The sequence below is a fragment of the Peromyscus eremicus genome, chromosome 6, assembly GCF_949786415.1.
Source record: "Peromyscus eremicus chromosome 6, PerEre_H2_v1, whole genome shotgun sequence".
NCBI lineage: Eukaryota > Metazoa > Chordata > Mammalia > Rodentia > Cricetidae > Peromyscus > Peromyscus eremicus.
In genome coordinates this window covers 98,883,368-98,906,163 of record NC_081421.1, presented here as the reverse complement: position 1 = coordinate 98,906,163, position 22,796 = coordinate 98,883,368, and the positions used below count along the sequence as shown (strand labels likewise).

The window sequence follows — 22,796 nt, the reverse complement described above, 5'->3', positions numbered from 1 at the left end:
ACTTGTTTTCAGACAATTTGAATACATCATTGGATTATTTGAAATCTCTTTGCTTTTTTAATATGGGTAGTCATATCTCTATCATACCTAAATTTATATCTAAATTTATCTCTTAGAATTGCCCTTGCTATGCCCAAAGGATTCCAGTAATCTGTAGTTTTGATGGTTTTCATTGGTTTCTATAACTTTTTGAATTTACTCCCTGATTGACTCAATTACTCACTGATCATTCAAAAGTGTGTGTGTGTGTATATATATATATATATATATATATATATATATATATATATATATATATATATCTTCATGTTTTTATAGACTCTGTAGTTGTTCTTGCTATCTATGTCAAGTTTTGGTCAATTATGATCTGATGGGACACAAGAAATGATTTATGTCTGTTAAGACTTATGTGTATACTTTGGATACAAATATCAGTGCTTTCCTTTACAAATGAAAGTTATATCAGCACACACACACACACAAAAGAAACCAACTAAACCAGAAGTTCTCAACCCATGGGTCTCAACCTCTTTGGGGTTTGCGTATCAGATATTTGCATTGCGATTCATAACAGTAGCAAAATTACAGTTATGAAGTAGCAATGAAATAATTTTATGGTTGGAGGTCACCACAACATGAGGAACTGTATTAAAGGGCCACAGCATTAGGAAGGTTGAGAACCGCTGAGCTAAACAGATACCACCATCCCATAAGAAGGAACATCAAGAAGAGTGTAGGGGCTATTAAAAATAAAGAGGGCATGAAGTTCAGGGGATCTAGGAGGAGTGATGGAGAGGAAAGGGGAGGTGAATATAATCAAAATGGAATATATGAATTAGTTTTCAAAGAACTAATAAAAAACTTTGTAGTTTTAAAAACAGTGAAGCCAGATAATGCTGAAGACCCAGGCTTGAGTTCCAGGGGAGTTAAAAGGAGTACCATTTTCCTTTGTGGCAGCATTACTTTTTAAAAAAGATTTATTTATTTTTCTTTCATGTGTATGTATGGTTTGCTTGTATGTGTATGTATGTATGTGTACCACATGCATTCCTGGTGCCTGAGGAGGCCAGAAGAAGGAGTTGGATCCCCTGGAATTAGAGTTAAAGGTCATTGTGAGATACCATATGGGTGTCGGGAACAGCACCTAGGTCCTATGTAAGAGTGGTATGTGCTCTTAACCACTAAGCCATCTCTCCAGCCTCATGATAACATTGCTTTTACTTTTAATTTATCGGGTGACCATCAAGGAAATTTAGTAACTTAAATGTCCTCACATAAAAATATATTTGTATGGATATCAGGCATCAAAATCCTAGAATTTTTGCATTGTTTACATGGTTTTATGTTTAGGGATTATTCCCAATGAATACATAGACACAGTTTTTCTCTTGTTGTAGGAAAAAACTCTCAGAAAGAGCATCTTCAGGAGTTCCTAGATGGGGTAAAATAGGTTAAGCAGAGTGGAGATTATTGGCAGAGGAAAGTAAATCCTTGTGAAGAGTGAAGTGTTGACCTAGAGATTTTAGTTTGTTTGATTTGAGCTGGGTTGTATCTTTGAGACAAGGTCTCAGTAGCTAGCCTAGGCTGGCCTTGAACTCCATATACTCCCTCCAAATTTTCCCACAGTGGAAATTACAGGTGTATGCTAGCAAACCTATCTTAAGTGGGGAATTTTAATAGCTATGGTTGGTATCAACATAAAAGTAGAGTGAAATAATAACTATAATTTGTATAGTGTGGAATTTACATCTGCATTAGATGTTACTTGTCAAAACAGCCCTGTAGTGATTATCATCCTCTTACACAGGGGACCAGAGAGTAGCCTCCTTCTGTTTTCCTTCAGTTTTCCAGGGAGTCTAAGGAGAAGAACCTGAACGCTGAAGCAGATACTCAGACTGCTAACTGTGAAGCCAATGACTACGAGCTGTCCACAGAACTCTGGGCAGCAATGGAAGCATCAGTATGTGTGCTCTCCAGTGTGGTAGCCACTAGCCACATGGGGCTCCTGATACTGGAAATGGCCAGTGTGGCTAAAGAACTGTATTTGTAGATTTGAAATGATTTTAATATATGAGTACCCAAGAACATCTTAGGGAAGTACCAGAAATAGCAGGGGTTGGCATTGTCATTCTACTGGTTAATACATCCCTGCGAGGCATATGACAGTATTAGAATCATGCTGCTAATACCTACAGCAGTGGTTCTTACAGTGAGACCCTACACACACACACACACACACACACACACACACACACACACACCACATGACAGTATTAGTATCATGAAGGGACTTAGGGATTCAAATTCTTGACCCCCAATTAATAATCTTTACCAGATCAGGGGGCAGGATGCAGTTCCCCTCCCCGCATCCAAAGCTGGTAGCAGCATCACCATCCTAGTGTTGAAGACAGAAGCTGCTGGAATTAAAGTTGCAGCCTCTGGATTTGGATTTGCAACGTGAATTGGGAGGGAAGCTGTTCGGGGTTGTCCAAACCATTTGAAAAGCACACTTACCTTTCCTCCTTCGGTACTCTATAATCCATGTAACTCTGTAAGTCATGTGGATTCCCACCTCTGGAAACAGAGGCACTGAGAATCGAAAGACTTTGTTCCCCTCACAAGGCCACTCAGTGGCAGCCCTAAGAATCAGCCCACTAGGCTTCCTTCAGTCCCTGATGTGTTTAATCTGGGAGCTTTCTAACTCCGAGCATCGTTTTTCTTCAGTTTACCCAGCAAGCTGTAAATTCAGCAGCCGCACCTCCTCAGACTTTTAGGATGCTTTTCTCTTGTGCCAGACCCCAAGGGCACGATTACTAAACCTCCCTGAGTATGTATAGAGAGAACTATAGCTCCCCATGGGCCAGGCTGTCTGGAACTCTTAATGCTTTTGAGATTGTAGCTTGTTAAGAGTGGACCCAGAAAATCCTGTGACTTATTTTGGTCAAGTATGCTACCCATTGCAGTGTCGCAGTCCAAGGAGCTGAATTTTAATATTTTAATATTAAGTATTTAATATTTTAATAACCGATGAACTGTCCGATTCTGTGGGCAGGAAAGGTAGTTAAACGTCTATATCTGTCTTTTTTCAGTTATTATTTCTTCTTAAGTTTCCTGCGCAGTCTTAACATGAATTCTTCCCATAGAAATCTTCCCCTTCAGCCTTCAAAAGCAGCATTTTTCTCAGTGTGGGTGTAAGCACTTCGTCTTTACTAATCCCACAACCGAGAGAGCAAAGCAAAATCTAAAGTGCTGGAGAAAAGGGGGAACTCCAGACTGCTCTTCCGCCATTTCTGAGCTGCCGAAACCAAGGCTCCTTTAGCCTGGTGCTCCCTCCATCCCCACTTCATCGAGAATATCTTGTATATCTTGTGCTCTGCTCTCTGGACACTGCCCCCTTCACTCCCCCCCTTTCCCTCTCCCCCATTCTCCAATCCTTTCCCCTTTGGTGTGTGGCCACCGACAGAAATTTATGACAGGGGCTAGCCTCCTTTACAGTCCACACAAAGCTTGCTGACTGGAGAGACTTTGTCAGCGCTCTCGCAGAAAAAACACCTGCAGGACACTCTCTGAGAAACCTGGCGAGATAGGAGATTAATGTGGCTGTAATAGCCGGGCAGGGGTTTGGGTATTATGCCCTCTCCCCAGGTAGATGGGTCTTTTCTGAGATGATACCAATTATTTATAGCTGAAACATCTGTTGATAACTGCAGCTGCCCTTGTAAAACAAAAGCCTATCATGGGGTCACAGGCTACAGGGACCTAAAACCCTACCTCATGCTAGCTTTGGTCTATTCAGTATCACCCCAAGTCCATGGGTTACCGTCATCTTTAATGTCTCATCATGCCATGGAAAACACTTTGTAAACACCGCACTGCCCCTGCCCTGGAAGCTTTGAAGCATTATTTCATCTTCATCGGTAATTTATATTCCAGCGCCATTGTGCTGTGGGAAAGAGAGGGGGGAGAACCTTTTTGTTTTCCATTTAATTGTAGATCGCCTGACACTTTGACCTGTATTATTAGTATCAGTCAGAAAAAGGATTTTCTCTCCCTCTTATTTAAAAATGAAATTTCAAGGGAAAGTAAGCGCTCCTTCAGCCCTTTTCACTCAAAACAATGTTTACACTCTAAGAGGAGAAGATGAAAAGCAAGAGCAGCCCTTTTTCAAGTGCCGGAGAAGGGCGCTGCAGCTTCTGAAAGGGAACAGTACAGCCCTTATAGATATCATTCAGGGAAACCTTTGATGGAGTTTTCAAAACCCAGTGAAGGCATTCGGCGCCGGCTTCTGTGGAGCCCCGCTCGGGGTTGGTTGCGGCGGCTGGCGCTGAGGAAAGTCTGTCCCCGCTCCTGAAGCATGGGAGGAAGATGGGTCCGAGTCGCTATGTGGATGCCTCTTTGGGAAATGTTTCCAGGAACTGTCATTTTTCTAAAAGGAATGGTCACCACTGAAAGAGAAATCTGGAAATCAAGCTTTTAAAAAAGGAGAAAGGGGGAGGGCTGGATTTTGCATGTCCCTGGCAGTTGGGCACAGAATTGTTTGTTAGACCCTGGACTGGAAGTTGAAGTCTAGTTGGTGGTACTGGACTAGATAATCCCACTTGTCTCGGAAAGGGGGGGATCCTGTTCTTAGTCACTCCAGCCTCTAGCATGCCCCCGCCCCGTGCAGGAGACAGTGGTGACGTGTCATGGTGTGACACAAAACCAGTCTGAGAAGATAAAGCAGGCCCAGGGTGGATTCCCCCCCCCTTTTTTTTGGCTTCGATATGAGTAGTCTGTGGCTATTACGCCACAGAAAAATTTTTTGAAAGATTTATGCTGCATAGGAGTAATTTGGAAAGGCCCTCCTCCCCCATAAATGTTTCAATGTTTCTTAATGTTATTTTGAATGAAAACTATCTTAGTGGTTGAATATTGGTACATTTAGCATCTAGAATGCTTTTCTAAGATGTCTCTTCAGATAGCCTTAGTGCCTTTAACTTGTTATTTGTATTTTTTAAATACTTGAGATACTAAAGAAACAAGAGTTAAAACATAAACATGAATAAATATGAGCTGGTCATTGTAAGTCCATGCTTTGAACTGCTTTGAAAATTTCTAGTGCGGGTTGGGCAAGACGGCACAGGGTCAAGGTACTTTTCGTAACACCTCAGGTCTGGAGTTCCATTCCTGGAACCTAGCGGAAGGAGAAAACCAATTCCAGAAAGTTGTCCTCTTATCTCCACATGCCCCAAACCCGACAGACACACACACACACACACACACACACACACACACACACACACACACACACAAATACATGTAAAAACATGTCTGTTGTAACCAACTTGGGACCAAAGAGTATGGAGGCGGGTATTTAGAAATGAGGTAGATAAAAGAAACCAAAATATAAATTGATTAGAAAATGAAATGTCAGGTTCAAGAAAGACAGTTGTGTGGCATAGGCACCAACTTAAGGGGTTAGATACTATCTGTGAAAACAAGAGAACTTCACCCCATAAATATACTGGTGTTTAAAAGTTGATCTTAAAACTAACCCAACTCATTTGTTCCTGCTGCTGGCTTTCCTATTAATGGATACCATTTAGGTTATTGACCTTCCAGTAATGATTTTCCCAAACAAGCTTTCCAACTTCAGCTATGTGGTTTGGAGCTCTGATAAGGGAAGCCTTCTTCATCTGTACAGGGAGTAAAACAAGTGACCATAAACTGTAAATTCACCCACCTACTCAACCAAACCTCAGCATGTCACCATGTGCTGAACACTTGGTATCGAACATCGGTTGAAAGATGAAGGATGGATGCTGGAAAGGTGACTCAGCAGTTAAGAACACTGGCTGCTCTTCCAGAGGACCTGGGTTCAATTCCCAGTGCCCACACGCCAGCTCACAACTGTCTGTAACTGCAGCTCCAGGTCTCACACAGACGACATGCAGGCAAAACACCAATGCACATAAAATACATATAAATAAAAATAATTATTGATTGAAAAAAGTAAGGTGAAGAATGGATAAAGCCAAGTAGTTTTTCTCTAAGAATGAACTGAAGCCAGGTGATGGTGGAGCATGCCTTTAATCCCAGTATGCAGGAGACAGAGGCAGGCAGATCTTCGTGAGTTCAAGGCCAGCCTGGGCTACAGAGTAAGTTCCAGGAAAGGCTCCAAAGCCACACAGAGAAACCCTGTCTTAAAAAAACAAAAAAAGGAAAAAGAAAAAAAAGAATGAACTGAGAAGGTGGCCCTTGCCCAAGGTTATGACTTGCCCTCACTATATGAACATCTCTGTTCTTTCCAATCAAGGTTTGCTGCAGACCTAAATTGGCTTTTTAGATGTTGAGATACCAGGGACTGAAAGTAGCTATTACCCAGAAACCACTGTCCCACATACCCTCAGTGACTCAGGACCTCTTGGTCATCTTCATAATCTGAAAACTAGAGGGTGGTCTCAGAAAGAACCTGCTCAGCTAAATGATGTGTCCAAGATTTCAACAACTGGTAACTATTTTGCTTAGGCCTGATAGGAAGGGCACACATCTCAGAAGTGGAGTGTTAGATGTGGGGTTCATATAGACTGGGCACTTGCCTATGATGCAGAAAGCTCTAGGTCTAACCCTCAGAACCTCAAAAAAATGTACAGAAGTATAGACAATAGTCAGGGTTCTCTAGAGTAACCAAACCTTTATAACAGATATACATACATATGGAATTTATTACTAGAATGGCTTACAGGCTGTGGTCCAGCTGATCTAACAATGGCTGCCTATGAACATAAGGTCCAAGAATCCAGTAGTTGTTCATTCCATGAGGCTGGATGTTTCAACTGGTCTTCAGCATATACTGGAATCTGGAAGAAATAGATTCTAATGCCATTAAAAGGAAAGGATTTGCTAGTGAGGTGAAAGCAAGCAGGCAAAGAACAAAAGCTGCCTTCTTCCATGGTCTTAGACAGGCTTAGAGCAGAAGGCATGGCCCAGATTAGAGGTAGGTTTTTTTTCCCACCTTGAGAGATCTAGATTAAAGATGTCTTCCCAGGCAGTGGTGGCGCACGCCTTTAATCCCAGCACTCGGGAGGCAGAGCCAGGCGGATCTCTGTGAGTTTGAGGCCAGCCTGGGCTACCAAGTGAGTTCCAGGAGAGGCGCAAAGCTACACAGAGAAACCCTGTCTTGAAAAACCAAAAAAAAAAAAAAAAAGATATGTCTTCCCATCTCAAAGATCCAGATTAAAGGTGTGTCTTCCTACCTTGAAGTAGATAATCCCACTTCAAATGAAGCAAAAGTCTCTCACAGGCATGCCCCTCTATTTTGAGGGTTTAGTTAATTCCAGATGCAGTCAAGTTGACAACCAAGACTAGCCATCACAATAGCATATTCGAGCCAGTTATATGTGGGTGGTGAGCACTGCTGATAGGTTTGCAGCCTCAGCTGTGAGAGGATTGACATGGTTTCCTGAGGGAAGGGCGTTGGAGACAGAGCTGTGTGCTCTTCCTCAGTGTCTTCTCGTGGACATCTTATAGACATCTCAGGCCTGCTCTGCTCACCTCCCAGACACAGTCCTCTTCTTGGCTCCACTGAATGGCACCTCCAGCCATTCACTAACACACTGGGCACTTCCGTCATTCTTGTCGTTTTCCCCCCTCTCTCGCCTGGCAGTAGCTTTGGCTTATAAATATCTCATTAGTTCACTCCCACCACTGTCTTTATCTGTCTCAGGCTGCTTTCGGCTCTTGTAACACAATGGAATCCCTGGGTCTGGATAATTCATAAAGAGCAGAGGTTGGTGTGGCTCATAGTTCTGGAGGCTGGGACATCCAAGAGCATAGACTCCAGAGAGGGCCACCACGCTGTCACCTCTTGGCAGAAGTGAAAGGGCAAGAGAGGTTGAGAGCGAGGAAGGACCACGCTGGCTTTCATAGTAAATCCACTGTCATAACTAACTCATTCCCACGGTGATAACCCCGTCCTCACCATCTAATCAGGCCCCACTAGCCCCATGTCCCAACACTGTTGCACTAAGGTTGTGTCCCACAACAAAATGAAAGGGAAACGTTTAGACTCTAGCACCACCCTGCCCAAGCTGCAGTTGTGTCTTGACGGCCCCTGCCACTGCTTCCCGGGTTACCCCTTCTGTCTTCTGGCTCCACATCTTTTCCTATGAAGAGAGCAGTATGCAGGCTAAAACCCTAGTCAACCTCAGTATATCAGGCGAATCCTCAGCTGATGGTAAGGTCTGCAGCCCCACTAGATGAAGACCTCGCCTCTGCTGTGGGGGCCTACAGGCCTCCTTTCAGTCCTCACTCTTACACTGATTATTGCATGCACAGGGCTGCTCTCCATTCCTGCAACTCTCTCTCCTTTTGATGAGTTTCTACGCATGCCTTGTATGTCAGCTTGAGTTTCTATTCTTCAAGAAACCTGTCTCTCACTTGCATGGTTGGATTAACACTCCCCAGTCACATACTCTACGCATGTGCCACTCCGTGTTTACATTTGTTGGAGGAACTTCTTTTATTGTTCTCTCTCTGTCTCCTACTGACCATCAGCTCCATGACAACAGGAGCCCTGGCTGCCATGCCTTTCTTTTCCTGACATTTATGTCTCTGAGATGTTCACACTAAACACCCTTGATGCTCTTCTCCCATCGTGTGTATACTATGGGTCAAACTCTAGTCTTCAGACCTGGTAGCAAGTACCTTTCAACACTGGGACATCTCACTAGTCCTTGGCTATAAACGCTTGACTGAAGGCGTGCGTACATGAATGAATGAAATACGGCATTTACTCATAAAACATGGTGTTTGCCATGTGTGTATGGTAGCATACAAATACAGGCCCCGTACAATTGGCTGAGAAGTCGACAAGAGTATAATGGCTACATCTCTTTTCAGAAATGGGACGAGCTTGTGTAAATGCTTTACAGGCTTCATGACAGGGATTAAACAGCTGAAGAAGGTAGTCTTAGTCACTGTGTGTATTATAAATTGAAATGGAGGGAGTTTGTGTTTGTGCTTGGGAGCTGGGCAAGGTGGGGGGCACACTTGGAATCACATACGTGGGAGTGAGGAGGCCTGCGGGTTTGAGGCCAGTCCGAACTACCTGGTAATTCAATGCCAGTTAAGGGATATGGGTATACTCTGTCTCAACAGACCTCTAAGAACTAGGAATGCAGCTTAGTGATATAGCATTTGCCTAGTATGTGCAAGGCAATGGATTCAATCCCAGAACAAAAAAAAAAAAGGAGGAAGAGGAAGAAACAAAGAGGCGAACGGAGTGCCACAACACACCATACAAAGCAGATCTGTGAACCAATGGACTGGTTCAGCAATTAGGAGTTAGCAGGGTTTTTGGTGGTGGTGGAATTTTAGTTTTTTGTTATTCCTGAAATAGGATCTTTCTGTGTAACCTTAGCTGGTCTTGAACCCATTAATAGAAATTTTCTTTCCTTTAATGAAGAAAATAGGACCACTTCTTCTGCCTGCATCCTGGAAAGAGCCAGCCACATAAGGAGAAGTCTAGGGTCTAGGTGTGTAACGCAGGCTATAGCCAATATGAGATATGTACAACAATCAAAGAGCTGTGTTGCTGGAGGCTATGAAACATAAAGTTGTGGGTTCCTGAAGTGCGGTGGGCTGTATGGATGACCACAAGTCAATGAAGACCTGGAGGTCACCTTCGAAGACCTCCACACCCTTCAGCCTCCCCTGCTGATTTTCCTCACACTGTCTCTTGATCAGGATTTCTTTCCTTCCATCCTACCGTGGCTACAATGGTTTCGCTACATCATCTCTTTCCTATGTTATGTCCAGCTTTTCTTGTGAATTGTATCCATGTTTCCTAGATCAGTAAAAACAGAAAGATTATACTGCAGAAGAAACAAAAAACTTCGGAAGCTTAGGGGATACTACACTACAAACCTACTCCTTCCTCATACTCCATGTCCATATGGGACCAGTGGGAGGCCATGCTTTAAGCTTCTCTCCCTAGGGACCCGTATCTATGTCACCATCATCCTAGAATATCACTGGCTGCCAATGAAGGGCGGGGGGGGGCAGAAATTAGGAATTCCATACTGCATCTTAAATACCTCTATACTGATACAATCATTGGCCAAGAGAAAGCGTATGAATATGTATTTCTTCCAAAGAAGCATAATCCTACTGTGTGTAGAAGGAAATCTTGTAGGGCTGGAGAGATGGCCCAGAGAGTAAAGCCAATTTCTGCTAAGCCCTAGGGTCTCAGTTCTATCTCTGGGACGGACATGGTGGTGGAGGAAAGAGAACATATTCCCAAAATTTGTCCTCTGTCCTCTGTACATACAGTGTGTGTGTGTGTGTGTGTGTGTGTGTGTGTGTGTGTGTGTGTACATACAACAAACAATCAAAAAATGGGAATTTTTTTTAAAGACAGATCTGAAGATGGGATGGCAGACAGAACATCGGGGCTGCCCGCTTTCCTTATAGCCACAGCATCATTCTCATAGCTTTTCAACATGAATTTAGAAAGTGAGCAGAAATCTTACTAATCTTTTAAAAGCATCTCCCTCCCAACTATGCAGATCTCACCACAGTATCTAATACTAATCCTGAATGAGAAAGATCTTCTAAAGACATGCAAAGGGACATTTCATTTACATGGTGGAGTTATCGGTTACTTAGATTTCTTTGATTCCCCCTCAGCAAGCATCTCTTACTGTAGTAAAAGATGGAAAGAGAAGAGAAAAGAAAGGGGGTAGGGACTTATCAATCAGGTATCTTTAAAGCTAGATAGGTTCAAATGTACATAAACACACTTTCCCCCACTTAATTATCAGTTAAATGAAACACAGAGCTGTGAACTGTCCTAGCAATGCAGACACCGAGGTCTTAAGTGACTCAGGCAATGCATCTGTCACCAAATACAACAAGAATTATTCTTAACATAGCATTTTAATTTCTGCAATTTCTTTTCTTCATAGTAGGTGGCTTGCTACAGGTAAAGGATCATTATTCGCCTGTGTGCCTTCAGAGATCGTTTGTGCCACCACGTGTACTCACACCTACTGTGAACATGCATAGGTGTTGAATACTTTATCCATCATTTCCTTTTCAAGAAGGGGGTTGGAGGCCCTCTATTTCAAGTCCATTGTTGGATAGCTGAGGAAAATGAAGCCTGGAAAGATTAAGTTCTCATTGTCATGAAGCCAACTCCTAAAAGCGACAGAGCAGCAGCCACATCAGGTTTCCTACTCGAGCCTGGCATTTCTCTGCCTACACAGACAGAGCTGTTGTTGGCCTGGGGCATACTTTCTCTTATTATTTATTTATTTGTTTGTTTGTTTGTTTGGTTGGTTGGTTGTTTTTTTGAGACAGGATTTCTCTGTGTAGCAGTCCTGGCTGTCCTGGAACTAGGTCTGTAGACTAGGCTGGCCTGGAACTCACAGAGATCTGCCTGCTTCTGCCTCCTGAGTGCTGAGATTAAAGGTGTGCCCCATCACCACCTGGCTTGTTTTTGTTTTTGTTGTTGTTGTTATTTTTAATTTTTTTAAAATATACTCCTTGTAGCTGGAAGTTTTTCTGTGTCCCAGGCAGCTGGTAGTCGGGACAAATCTCTCCCACTCTCCCCCCAAGTAAACACATAGAGGCTTATATTAATAATAACTGCTCAACCATTAGCTCAGGCTTATTACTGACTAGCTCTTACACTTAAATTAACCCATAATTCTTATTTATGTTTAGCCATGTGGCTTGGTACCTTTTCTCAGTTCTGCCTTGTCATCTTGCTTCCTCTGAGTCTGGCTGGTGACTCTTCATTCAGCCCTCCTCCTCTTCCCAGAATTCTCCTCTCTGCTTACCCGCCTTTACTTCCTGCCTGGCTACTGGCCAATCAGCATTTTATTTATCAACCAATCAGAGCAACACATATTCACAGCATACAGAAAGATATCCCACAGCAACTCCTGTTCTCTCCATTGCCAGTAACAGGGTCTTCTGTCCTTCTGTTATTCAAACAGACTTGATTTTAAAAGAAATTCATAAAAGCTAACCACCAGCATTTCAAACTATGATTTCTGGGCCAGTGGGATGGTTTACCTATAAAGATGCTTGCTGTCCAAGCCTGATGACCTGGGTTTTCAGTCCCAAGCTCCCACAAAATACCCTCTCACCTCCACATATGTACAGTAGTACATACTTGCCAAGGTGTTCTCTCTCTCTCTCTCTCTCTCTCTCTCTCTCTCTCTCTCTCTCTCTCTCCACATATGCACAGCGGCATGTGCTTACCAAAGGCCCTACACATACATACACACTAAGAAGAACAAATTAAACTTAACGTTTTTTAAACTTTAATTTTTTCTACTAAATACCGGTTCTTGCTTTGAAAAAAGTCAGAGAAGAACTAAATGTTATTTAATAAGTGAAAATTAGCTGCCAAAGGAATGAGGCTGAGAAAGAGAAATAACAGACTGAAGGCCTATGTATTTTCAGAACTTAGAAAAAGAGTATGACGAAATCCACTGAGGATTTAAACCCTGCTCTAAAACTCTGCCAAAACGAGGGGGCTTTTAATAAAGTACTCTTAAGTTTCAATGGAAGGTAAATTAAAATGGTGTGGCTTGTCCTTAGTATTCTACCAGCGAAACCCTGGTTGCCACAGAATCAGGCATGCCAGTTATCCCTTTGATGAGGGCTAACCCTACAGTGTGAATTTCATGTCCTCATAATGAGGGCAGAAACTGAGCCAAGTCCTGGAGGGATTGATGCAGCTGAGACCTGTGGGCAGAACAACTCAGCTTAGAGTGCTAGCAGAAAATGAGCAAGGTCTAGTGTCAGACAAAGAGGCGACCTTCAGAAAATACATCATCCCAGGGGTGTGTTCACCTGGCCCTGTAGACGAGCCAAGCAATGTGGCCTCTCAAAGTTTATATGGTGACTAAACGAGGAGCTTACGCAATAATATCATCTCCATTTATGCAGCATGTTTATGTTAGGTTGAAGCAAATGAAAACATCTCCTTTGTATATCAACGGATATCAACAACTGGATTTCATAGGATCAAGCTGACAGATTCTTTACAGCGTGTCTTCCTGGTGGCAAGGCTGCAGAGTGGGGCTGAGGCCCGTTTTGCAGATGAGGTGAGGCGCTTGGCTTCACGAGTTAGAGAGATGCTCTAAGCAAAAGGTTAAGTGCCTTTAAGATGGAAGCTCACCCTGTCTTTCCCCTGGTGCTGTGCGCCCTGGTCCCCACTCCTCATGTCCTGTTCCCTGCTTATTCATAAAGCAAGCTTGTCTCACACAGAGAGAGGACAACACACGTTCTTTATGTTAATGAGTTCATAGAAACTTGCATGACTTCTTTTTCAGGAAGTTTATTCAGCACAACAGAGATTTCCATTTTCCCATTGAGGGATTCATGACGAATCAATGACCTATTCTTATTTATTTCTCATCCTGTTAGTAAAATCTTACTTCTCTCTCCCTGCCATCCCCCTACCGTGTGTGTGTGTGTGTGTGTGTGTGTGTGTGTGTGTGTGTGTGTGTGTTTTGGTTTTGTTTTTAAAGTGAAATCCCACTTTATTGCCTGCTAATGATGGAATTCTAGGACTGCACTGCTGTGTCTGGCTTCCACCAGTAAAACTTGTGAACAAGCAGTAGGCCCAAAACTCTTATATGTGATACATTATAATATAAACATTTTGAGAGAAAATTGCCCAATGTCACACGCAATGGCCTTAAACTTGTAATCCTTCTGCCTCCCAGATATTGAATGAGTGATTGGTTTATTTATTTAATTGCACGCATGCCCTGTTCATTTTGTCACATAGATTTCTATAGGCTAGAAAGTTAAAGCTGAGATGAGGATTAAACTGGTATTTAAAACAGTTTTTAAAATGGTTGCATTACCTGCACGAGAATCTTTTTGTTCACATCATCACTGTGGTTTGATATGTTTAGTTACAAAAATCTTGATTGGCATTCTACTCAGAAAATGTAGCTAGTACAATTTGTTTTAGTGTAATTTGATTTTAATTGCTGTCATCATGAAAACTATGTTCAAGGATAGGTAGAAACAATCGGGAATGATCAGCTCAATCTGTCCCATAGTTATGAGAACTCAATCTCCAGCACCATAGAAATGAGAAAAACAGCTACAAAAAGGAGTTCGCGGGGGAAGGCTCATCCACCCTCTTGTGCTGTATACCCGCTGCTGTGTTCGTACATGTTTGGGGCAACAATGGCAAAGCTAGTCTGGATAATTCACGACAGCCGAGGGGACTTAGGACCTTGACTACTTGAATCCAGCAATGCCTGTTGTTAGCATGGAGGACCCTGTGGCTTTCACTTCCCTATAGAACAGCAACAACAGAACCACTCTGTGGGTTGTTTAGAAGATTAAATGGGAGGTGGTGGCGGCGGCGGCGGCGGCGGCAGCGCACGCCCTTAATCCCAGCACTTAGGAGGCAGAAGCAGGCAGATCTCTGTGAGTTTAAGGCCAGCCTGGTCTATAGAGTGAGTTCCAGGACAGCGAGAGCTGTTGCACAGAGAAACTCTGTCTCGAAAAACAAACGAACAAAGATCAACTGAGTGGATAACGAGGAGTGCTTAGAACCATGGAATCAGGTCTAGTTGATTGACAAGAGGGCACAGCTTAGAGTCAAATGGAATGTTTTCCGTTTTTCATTTTTATGTGTCTGAGTGTTTGCCTGCGTGTGTGTCTGGGCACCATGTGCATGCAATGCCTGCAGAGCACAGAAGATGGCGTCAGAGTCCCTGGAACTACAGTTACGTTTGGTTGTGAGCCACAATGTAGGTGCTGGGAATCAAATCAGGGTCCTCTAGAAGAGCAGCCAGTGCACTGAACTGCTGAGCCATCTCTCCTACCCTCTAGATGGGATTTTTATAGTCAAGAGGCAAGACATACAGAAGCTAAGATCAGAGTAATCAATCCTCTAATGGAATCATGGTGTAAGGAGTGAAAATATGCTGTGATGTATTCTCGAAATTATGAATTAGCACATGCAGTCCATCTTCTAAAGATGGCGAGCAACTGAACATTCAGGATGGTGTCTGTGAACCTGATGGTGGGAGGCCACGGTCCTTCCAATACCAAGCGCTTGTCACTGATGCACTAATCTGTGGAGACCCTCGGGTGGCAAGATTCTCCTTGTCACAGAGGCCCTTCTGCAGCAGCGCACTGACAGCCACTGAGATAGCTGAGTCTGTTTGATTCAGTGCCCTGGACTGTCTGCTCGACTGCCTGTGAGGAAAGTCTGACACTTCCTTGTCTTGACCCTGATGGAGATACATGTGGAGTGGACTTAGTTCCCAAGAGACAGAAAAAGCCACCATCCCTTCCTCAGCCACACTGGATTTCTTATTATGTACGATGCTTCTTTCCTGTAAGCCTCTCAGAAGTTTCCTCTTGGCTTACAGCCAAGGTCAGAAACCTAAACTTGAAGCCAAAATATTAGATTATTGTTTGAAACTATGGTGTTAGTGCATTTTATGTTTTTAACATACCAGTCAACAGGCAGAAATCTTTATTTTCTAAATGCTCACAAATAAGGTAACACCAGTTATTATTGCACCTCCAGAGTCAATCAAATGAATAGGGGAGATGCTTAGTATGTATTTTGGTGAAAAAAAATAAATGAAATTACCGATGTCTTCTGCCAATCATCACTAGATGGATCCTTAGGTTTTGGTGCTGCTTGCCCGTGGTAATGGAGCACACTACAACAAATAGTTCTTCCTTGTGGTTGAGAATGCAGTGCATTTTGGGACTCCCTAATCAATGATAAAAACCAGTACTTTTAGATTTAGTTTGTTTGTTTGTTTTTTGTTTTTGTTTTGTTTTGTTTTGTTTTTCAGACAGAAACTATGACGGAACCCAGGCCAGGGCCCCATGCTTGCTGAGTAAAGAGCCCTAGCGCTGAGCTGTGACCTTGGTTGTTGCTGGGTCCTAACGGCTCCCTCAGCGGAGGGGGTGAGAAGGCGCAGCATCAACAGCATGGACACTGGGAGTCAGTTGAAGGCAAACAACAAGCTCGTTTATTTAATAATAGGGAAGGGGGGCTGGAGAGATGACTCAGAGGTTAAGAGCACTGTCTGCTCTTCCAGAGGTCCTGAGTTCAATTTCCAGCAACCACATGGTGGCTCACAACCATCTGTAATGAGATCTGGTGCCCTCTTCTGACCTGCAGTCATACATGCTGTATACATAATAAATAAATCTTTAAAATAATAATAATAATAGGGAAGGCCTTATACACCCTCCTCCCAGCACCCAGTCTGTGTCACAATCTGGTGGCAATGCCTGGTCTTACCTCATGGGCTGAGCATGATCAGCAACTCTGACAGCACCTGTTGCTAGGCTCTCAGGCAGACTCCAGGTTGGCTCACAAGGAAGTGTGTTATGTGCATGCCTTGGCAACTGGTCTGAGCCAGTTTCCTCAACCCTGTGGGCCTGTCCTACTACACCTGGTGTTTCTTATTTATTTATTATACTTTTTGTTTTGTGCGGGGGGGATTGTACCCAGGGCTCACACATGCTAGACAGGCTCTCTCACACGGAGCTACATCCCTAGCCCTCAAAAGTCTGCTTTTAGAGGTATCTTGTAGCTAGAGTTTTTCTCTCCAGGTCCCGCCAAGCCCTGGCATTCCCTTAGCCCACTTATAAAATAAACATACAGACGCTTATATTATTTAAACTGCTTGGCCATTAGCTCAGGCCTATCATTGTCTAGCTCTTACTCTTATATTCAGCCCATTTTTATTAATCTATACTTTGCTACATGTCTTGTGGCTTACCGGTACCTTACATCTTCCTTGTCCTGGTGGCGGCGGCTGGCAGTGTCCCTCTGCCTCAGCCTTCCACTTTCCAGAATTCTTCTCTTCCTTGTCCGGCCTATACTTCCTCCTGCCTGGCTACTGGCCAGTCAGTGTTTTATTTATTAACCAATCAGAGCAACACATTTGACATACAGAACATCCCACAGCAGCATCTACCTTGAAAAATCAAATATTTTCTGTCTTCCTTATTGTATGCTTTGATATTCATTAATTTTTCGATTTCACCCCATCCCCCAAATTTTTGATCCATCAGTATTTTTTACTTTTGTCTCATATAACAAGGAGCCTGTGATCTAAAATCTGAGGTGTCACTGGCTAACCGTACATGCATATATATATAAACAACAAAATCAACAAAGACAGCTAGAGAGACCTCAACTGACTCACCTCTCACACTTACAACTTCTCTTCAAGCATTGAAGATACCGCCGTGAACAACCGAAGTGCCTGGTGTTTACAGTCAGTGAAAATGAAAAGCTTCCGTGGGAAGACAGGCAAGAGAGAGATGAACACTTATAAAGGCATGTGTCATTACTAATGTTATATGATTGAATATTGGAGAGCAGTCAGGGCTGTGAAGGTCAAAACAGCTGAGTCACAGGACAGTGAGCGTTGTGGATGTTTTTAAGAGGAACTTTAGCCAAGCCTTTCTAGAAAGAGTGGCTGGCACTGAGGCTTGAAGGGGGAGCCATGCTGACAGTCAAAGCAGCAGCCATGAAGACGGGGAGCAGCCAGGGCAAACGTTCAAAGACGCCCGTTCAGCCTGTTCTGGAGTCAAAGCACGAAGGCTGGAGAAGACAAAGAAGGATGCTTATCAGAGGAACCAGGCCAGTGAAACAGTTAGAGGCATTTCCTTATAACAACTTATTTACATTGATAGATTTAAATTCTAATTTTTCACATGTATTTGTGTGTGTGTGTGTGTGTGTGTGTGTGTGTGTGTGTGTGTGTGTGATATGAAATCAAAAGAGAGCCTATTTGAGGGAAAGAAAGGTGATCAGCAAGAAGAGAAAGCGTGGGATGGGAGAGGGTAGTGGCAGGTGTGAGTATGTGCAAAGTACAATCTATAAAATATGTTTGAAAATGTCATAGTGAAATCCAAAATCCATTATTTTGTAGTCAAACTAAAAAAAAAATTTTTTTTTGACTGTGAGGTTTGCTCCTCAACAAATGAGCAAATGAAATGTTGTCTCTGAGTCGGTGAAGCATGGATGGGAGAGAAAACACACGTTCTGTTTTAAGCACATGAACTTTCAGCGTGGACCAGCACCTGAGGCAGGCTCTCCAGGACAACTTCCTATACAAATCTGGATTTCAGAGAAGAGACTTGGACAGGTTTAAATGTGTGGTTCACCAACTGAGGTGTGTGAGGAGGCGATGATCCAAGTGGAGGCAGCTAGGAAGAGAAGCACCCAAGACACTGAGGCTCAGGAAACAGTAGATGGAACAAGGAAAAGTCCCAGATGAAGCAGGAGAATGGCCCTGTCAGAGGTGGCAGGAAAAATAGAACAGGAGAAAAGGAGCTGCCTCAGCCACGTGCCTCTGGGAGCGTGGATAAGATGAAGATCAGTAGGTATCGTTGGACTGGGAGTTTATTGGCAACCTTAAGAGAGTGAGTTCAGCCCTTAATCCCAGCACTCGGGAGGCAGAGCCAGGCAGATCTCTGTTAGTTCGAGGCCAGCCTGGTCTACAGAGCGAGATCCAGGACAGGCACCTTAACTACATGGAGAAACCCTGTCTCGAAAAACAAAAACAAAATAAAAAAAGAGAGAATGTTGAAGATGAGAGTTGTGGAATAAAGAAAAGTTGGAAGTGAGGAAAGAAAGAGGAGAAGATTGGGTGACTCTTGAATTAGGAACCATGGACAGAACATGGAAAACAGGCCAGAAAGCACCCTCTGTATAGGCATAAGACACCTCCCTATCAAAAAACGGCAAATTTGTTTCAGTCCATTTCCTGTTGCTATAACTAACAACTACAGACTAGGTAATGTATAAAGAACAAAGGCTCTAGAGCTCCAAACTCAAGGCATTGCACGGCAAGAGCTTTTTTGATAGTGAAGACTTGGTGTAGAGTCCCAAGTTGACATAAAACAAGATCATCAAAGACAAAGAGGTTTTGGGCAAGTGGGACCAATGTGCCAGATGAATTATCAGTGTGGTTATTGAAATGACCAAGATTTACACTGGGAGTCAAGACACCTAGAGTCCAGAGACGAACAAGCCTCTCCACGGTTGCCAGAAGCCACAAGTGACACCAGGGCTCCCTGTTTTGACACTTGGTTTTCCCTTTATGAATAAGCAACTCCATCCACGGTAGATCTGAGCAGGGGAGAGGAGCAAACCAGTGGATTCTCTCTAAGTACAGACATGCAGAAAGTCTCACAACTGGTTTTCACATCAATCTGCATTTTCCATTGGTAGAATGGACAGTCCGTAAATGTTGAGAGGGCCTGGGCATAAATCTTAAGATATGTCTGTTTTTCTTTCCTCCCCTGTGGAGTAGGTGGACCAATGTGGAGCGTGCCATGTTTGGTCTTCATTTGACCTACGGTGGTCCACTTTGGCCAGCGTTCATCACTTTTCATTTGTTTCTTTTGCTAATTCCTCACCTCAGAACATGCCCCTCCCCCCCCTTACACCTTCCCCTTCCCTTTCTCCATCTTCCACAATAATTTCCCTTCACACAGCTCCGACCAATTGCAGCGCCAGATGGCACGGGAGGCTCCTCGCCCAGCCCCCTTGAGAACAGCTGCCATTGTCATCGCTGTGAACACATCCTGGCTTTGAACTCATAGCTGGGACCCAAACTTGAGGCACAGCACCTGGAGGAGCTCGCTGCTCTGGAGCCTCGGACCTTTAAAAGACAAGACTCGTTAGCATTTTTTTTTTTTAATCTTCTATCTATCGAAACCTCATTGTGGAGTTTAATTCGTTAGCCACCTGACTCAGCTTCCTAGCCATGAAGTTCCCTTTGTGCCTTAAACTCAATTTGAATCCCGTATTTCCCATCCCGCCAGCAGATGTGGAAACACAACTCTCTGTTTGTGGGCTGTCGGCACGTGTATCTTTGTGTGCGCAAGTGTGAGCCTGTCCCCTTAGGAATCTAGTAAATTCTCTTCGTGGTCTCCAAGTACTTGATTTAAACATGATCACTCAGCAAGAAGAATACAGTTGCTGTCTGTTCTGTCTCCCCTGAAGTCAGCCTGTGAGGAAAGATACAGGAGTGGAATTCTCATTTGTTTCTGAACCTAACAGCGCTGGGCTCCCAACAACACGGAAATTCTGTTGCTCCGGCATATAATCATATTGTCGAGTCCCCAGAGATGGCAGGCAGGTCAGTCATGGGTCTAAAAACCCAAACAACAACAGCAATAACAAAAATCCATATTTTTGTGAACCAATATGCGTTTCAAAAGCACTATCCTATTGTGGGCTGTGGGTTGGGGTTTGTGTGTGTGTGTTGTTTTCTTTTTCTTTCCTTTTTTGGGGGGTGGGGAGGGCAAGGGGCTCCCTTTCATGTTAATCTAATTGTGCACAGCCCAGGCACATTTTGCCACGCAGGGAGATTCCTTAGTGTCCCTTCCCTACCACACACTCAGGCCTCTTTCATGCGCCCCTTCTCATGTCAGAGAGCCCTCTCTTCCCCTCCCCCACCCCGCCCTCTGGGGTGGGGAGATTCCCAGAAGGGTGATGTATTCTGCCTCGCTGCTGAGGAATGCACTGTCCCCTCACTTGGCAGCAAATGAAAGTGGGTATTAATTTCTCCAAGAGCGGGCAGAAACAGAAAGCAGCGCTTCAAGAACCACACCACCCAAATCTGCACGTAGGGCGCAGCACGCTGCCGCTTCAAAGGAGGGAGGCAGAGAAAAATGAAAGGGAAGAGGAATCCCCTGACTTGACTTCCCTGTACTTTGCATCATAGGTTTTGGATGGAGATGCGAGAGGTTCGGGGGGGCCCCCCGAACGGAGCTAAATTATGCAGCTGCGGGGCCGCCAGGGCCTCCAGAATAGGATGCTTCGTTTAGATTTTGCACAATGCTATTGAAGTGCTTATTTTCCTCCTGAAGAGACACAAACAGATGCAAACTTCTGTAAACACTTTAGAAATGAATTCAGTGAGTTTGGCCTCTCAGCGGTGCTCAATGGCTGACAGAAAAATGTCTAATTAGTGCAAGTGGAAATAATAGGGCCACTTGGATTCCTTCCATCCTCCTCCAAGTCTCCTTCTCTAAGGAACTCAAAGGCCCTTTTGTCTGGCAGGTCACCCTCTCCCGGGCTTTTGTGCGCCAATCTATTAAGAGTAGAAGGGGAGAAAATAGATGAGGCAATGTTCCCTGCTCAAATATATGGCGTGTTCGTGCGGGATGCAGAATGTGCCTACAGGTGCTGGGGGAGGGTTCCCCCGTTGGCCGCAGCCAAAGGCAACACGCATGCGCAGTAGAGTGCTGGGAGGGTCCCTTTGAAGAGCTAGTTCCCCACTTTCTCCGTGAACACGGAAATCGTGCAGCTTCCTTTTTTTTTCCCACTCTCAGAAAGCGTTAGTCCTCAGGGTTGGTGAAGGGACGAAAAACAGATGAAAAGACATGAGATGTTTTTACCATTTTCTTAGAGAAAACAGACAGACTCGACTGGCATTTCTGTTGAGTATTGGAAATGCCTCTGCAGCTTACTCCAGGGGAGCTGGGAACAGTACCTTTCCATATTTTGTCACACAGAGAATGGGGGCGAGTGACAGACGTTTGTTTTGTTTCTGTTTCCCTTCATAGTGTTTCACATCACTCATTAAGCAGCCACATTCTGCTGAACAACTTGAAGAATTTCCTTTGGTTCTGAAATAGCACTGCAAACAGCAACTACCCACATTTCCGAGATCAGGTTGGAAAGGTTAAATGTTTGCCAGGGCAGCCCACCAGGAGCTCGGAAACAAACCAAGCAGAGACACCCCTCAGTTGGTGCAGGGTTCACCTTGCATGAGTGAGGCCCTAGGTTCCATCTCCAACGCCACAGCGAACAAGAGTCCCAGAGAGCTGTGGCTTCGTCTCAGGAATTATCTTTTTTAACCTTTGATCTAAATGATTTTTGTATTTTGCATTTGCGTATCTAATTTTTACCTCACTTCCGGGAACATTATCAAATAAAGCTGTGATAACTATCTGTCCTTTGGGGATCACTCTCTGTAGACTGTTGTTGTAGAATGGGCTTCTTCTGCAACTGGTAACTTCACTTCGTGCTAGGAATGTAAATTTTTTAAAAAAATTTTTATTTCATGTGCGTTGGTGTTTTGCCCTACATATATATGTCCATGTGAGGGTGTCAGATCCTCTGGGACTGGAGTTACAGACAGTTGTGAGCTGTCATGTGGTTGCTGGGAATTGAACCCCGGTTCTCTGGAAGGAGCAGTCAGTGCTCTTAACCTCTGAGCGATCTCTCCCACCCATGTAAATCTTATTGGATGGGAGATGTTTTGTGGATTTCTTAAGCTTTGTTCTATGTAGCTGTTCTCTTGAAGCTAGCTTATAAACTCTCCAGACTCTAACAAAGATCCCTTCTTCCGAGATTAATTTTGTCTCATCTCTAAAGCCAGACTTTCCAGAACATGCTGTCCTGTGCTCTGAGAAGGGCAAGACTTACAAAAAGACAAGCTGTTTGAAACCTAAAGAGGACTTGGTTTGGATCCCCAGCACCCATGGAAAGAGCCAGGCACAGTGGTGTGTGTCTGTGATCTCAGCACAAGGGAGGGAGGACAGGGAGGGGGAAGCAGGAGCCAGCAGGGGCCCTGGGATTTATTGAACAATACATCTAACCAAACACCAAGCTCCAGATTCAGGGGAAGATCCTGCCTCAAAAAATAAGGTTGAGAACAAGGAGGAAGATAACTGATCTAGGATGTTGATCTCTGGCCCCCACACACTGGCACACGAATGCATGCACATCTGTACACACATGAACTTATACACGTGCAAATGTGTACAGACAC

General features: G+C 44.0%; 1 protein-coding gene and 1 long non-coding RNA gene across 2 annotated transcripts in view; one reads left to right on the top strand and one right to left on the bottom strand.

Annotated features, from left to right (window-relative positions):
* The window catches only part of Alpk1 (alpha kinase 1), a 63,989-nt gene that overhangs the window by 5,791 nt on the left and 35,402 nt on the right, over positions 1-22,796 (top strand).
* LOC131913545 (uncharacterized) lies at positions 6,687-9,973 on the bottom strand. The gene is made up of 2 exons (XR_009379913.1): positions 9,907-9,973; positions 6,687-6,839 (listed from the first exon to the last, which is right to left on the bottom strand). It is a non-coding gene; the product is annotated as an uncharacterized LOC131913545 (long non-coding RNA).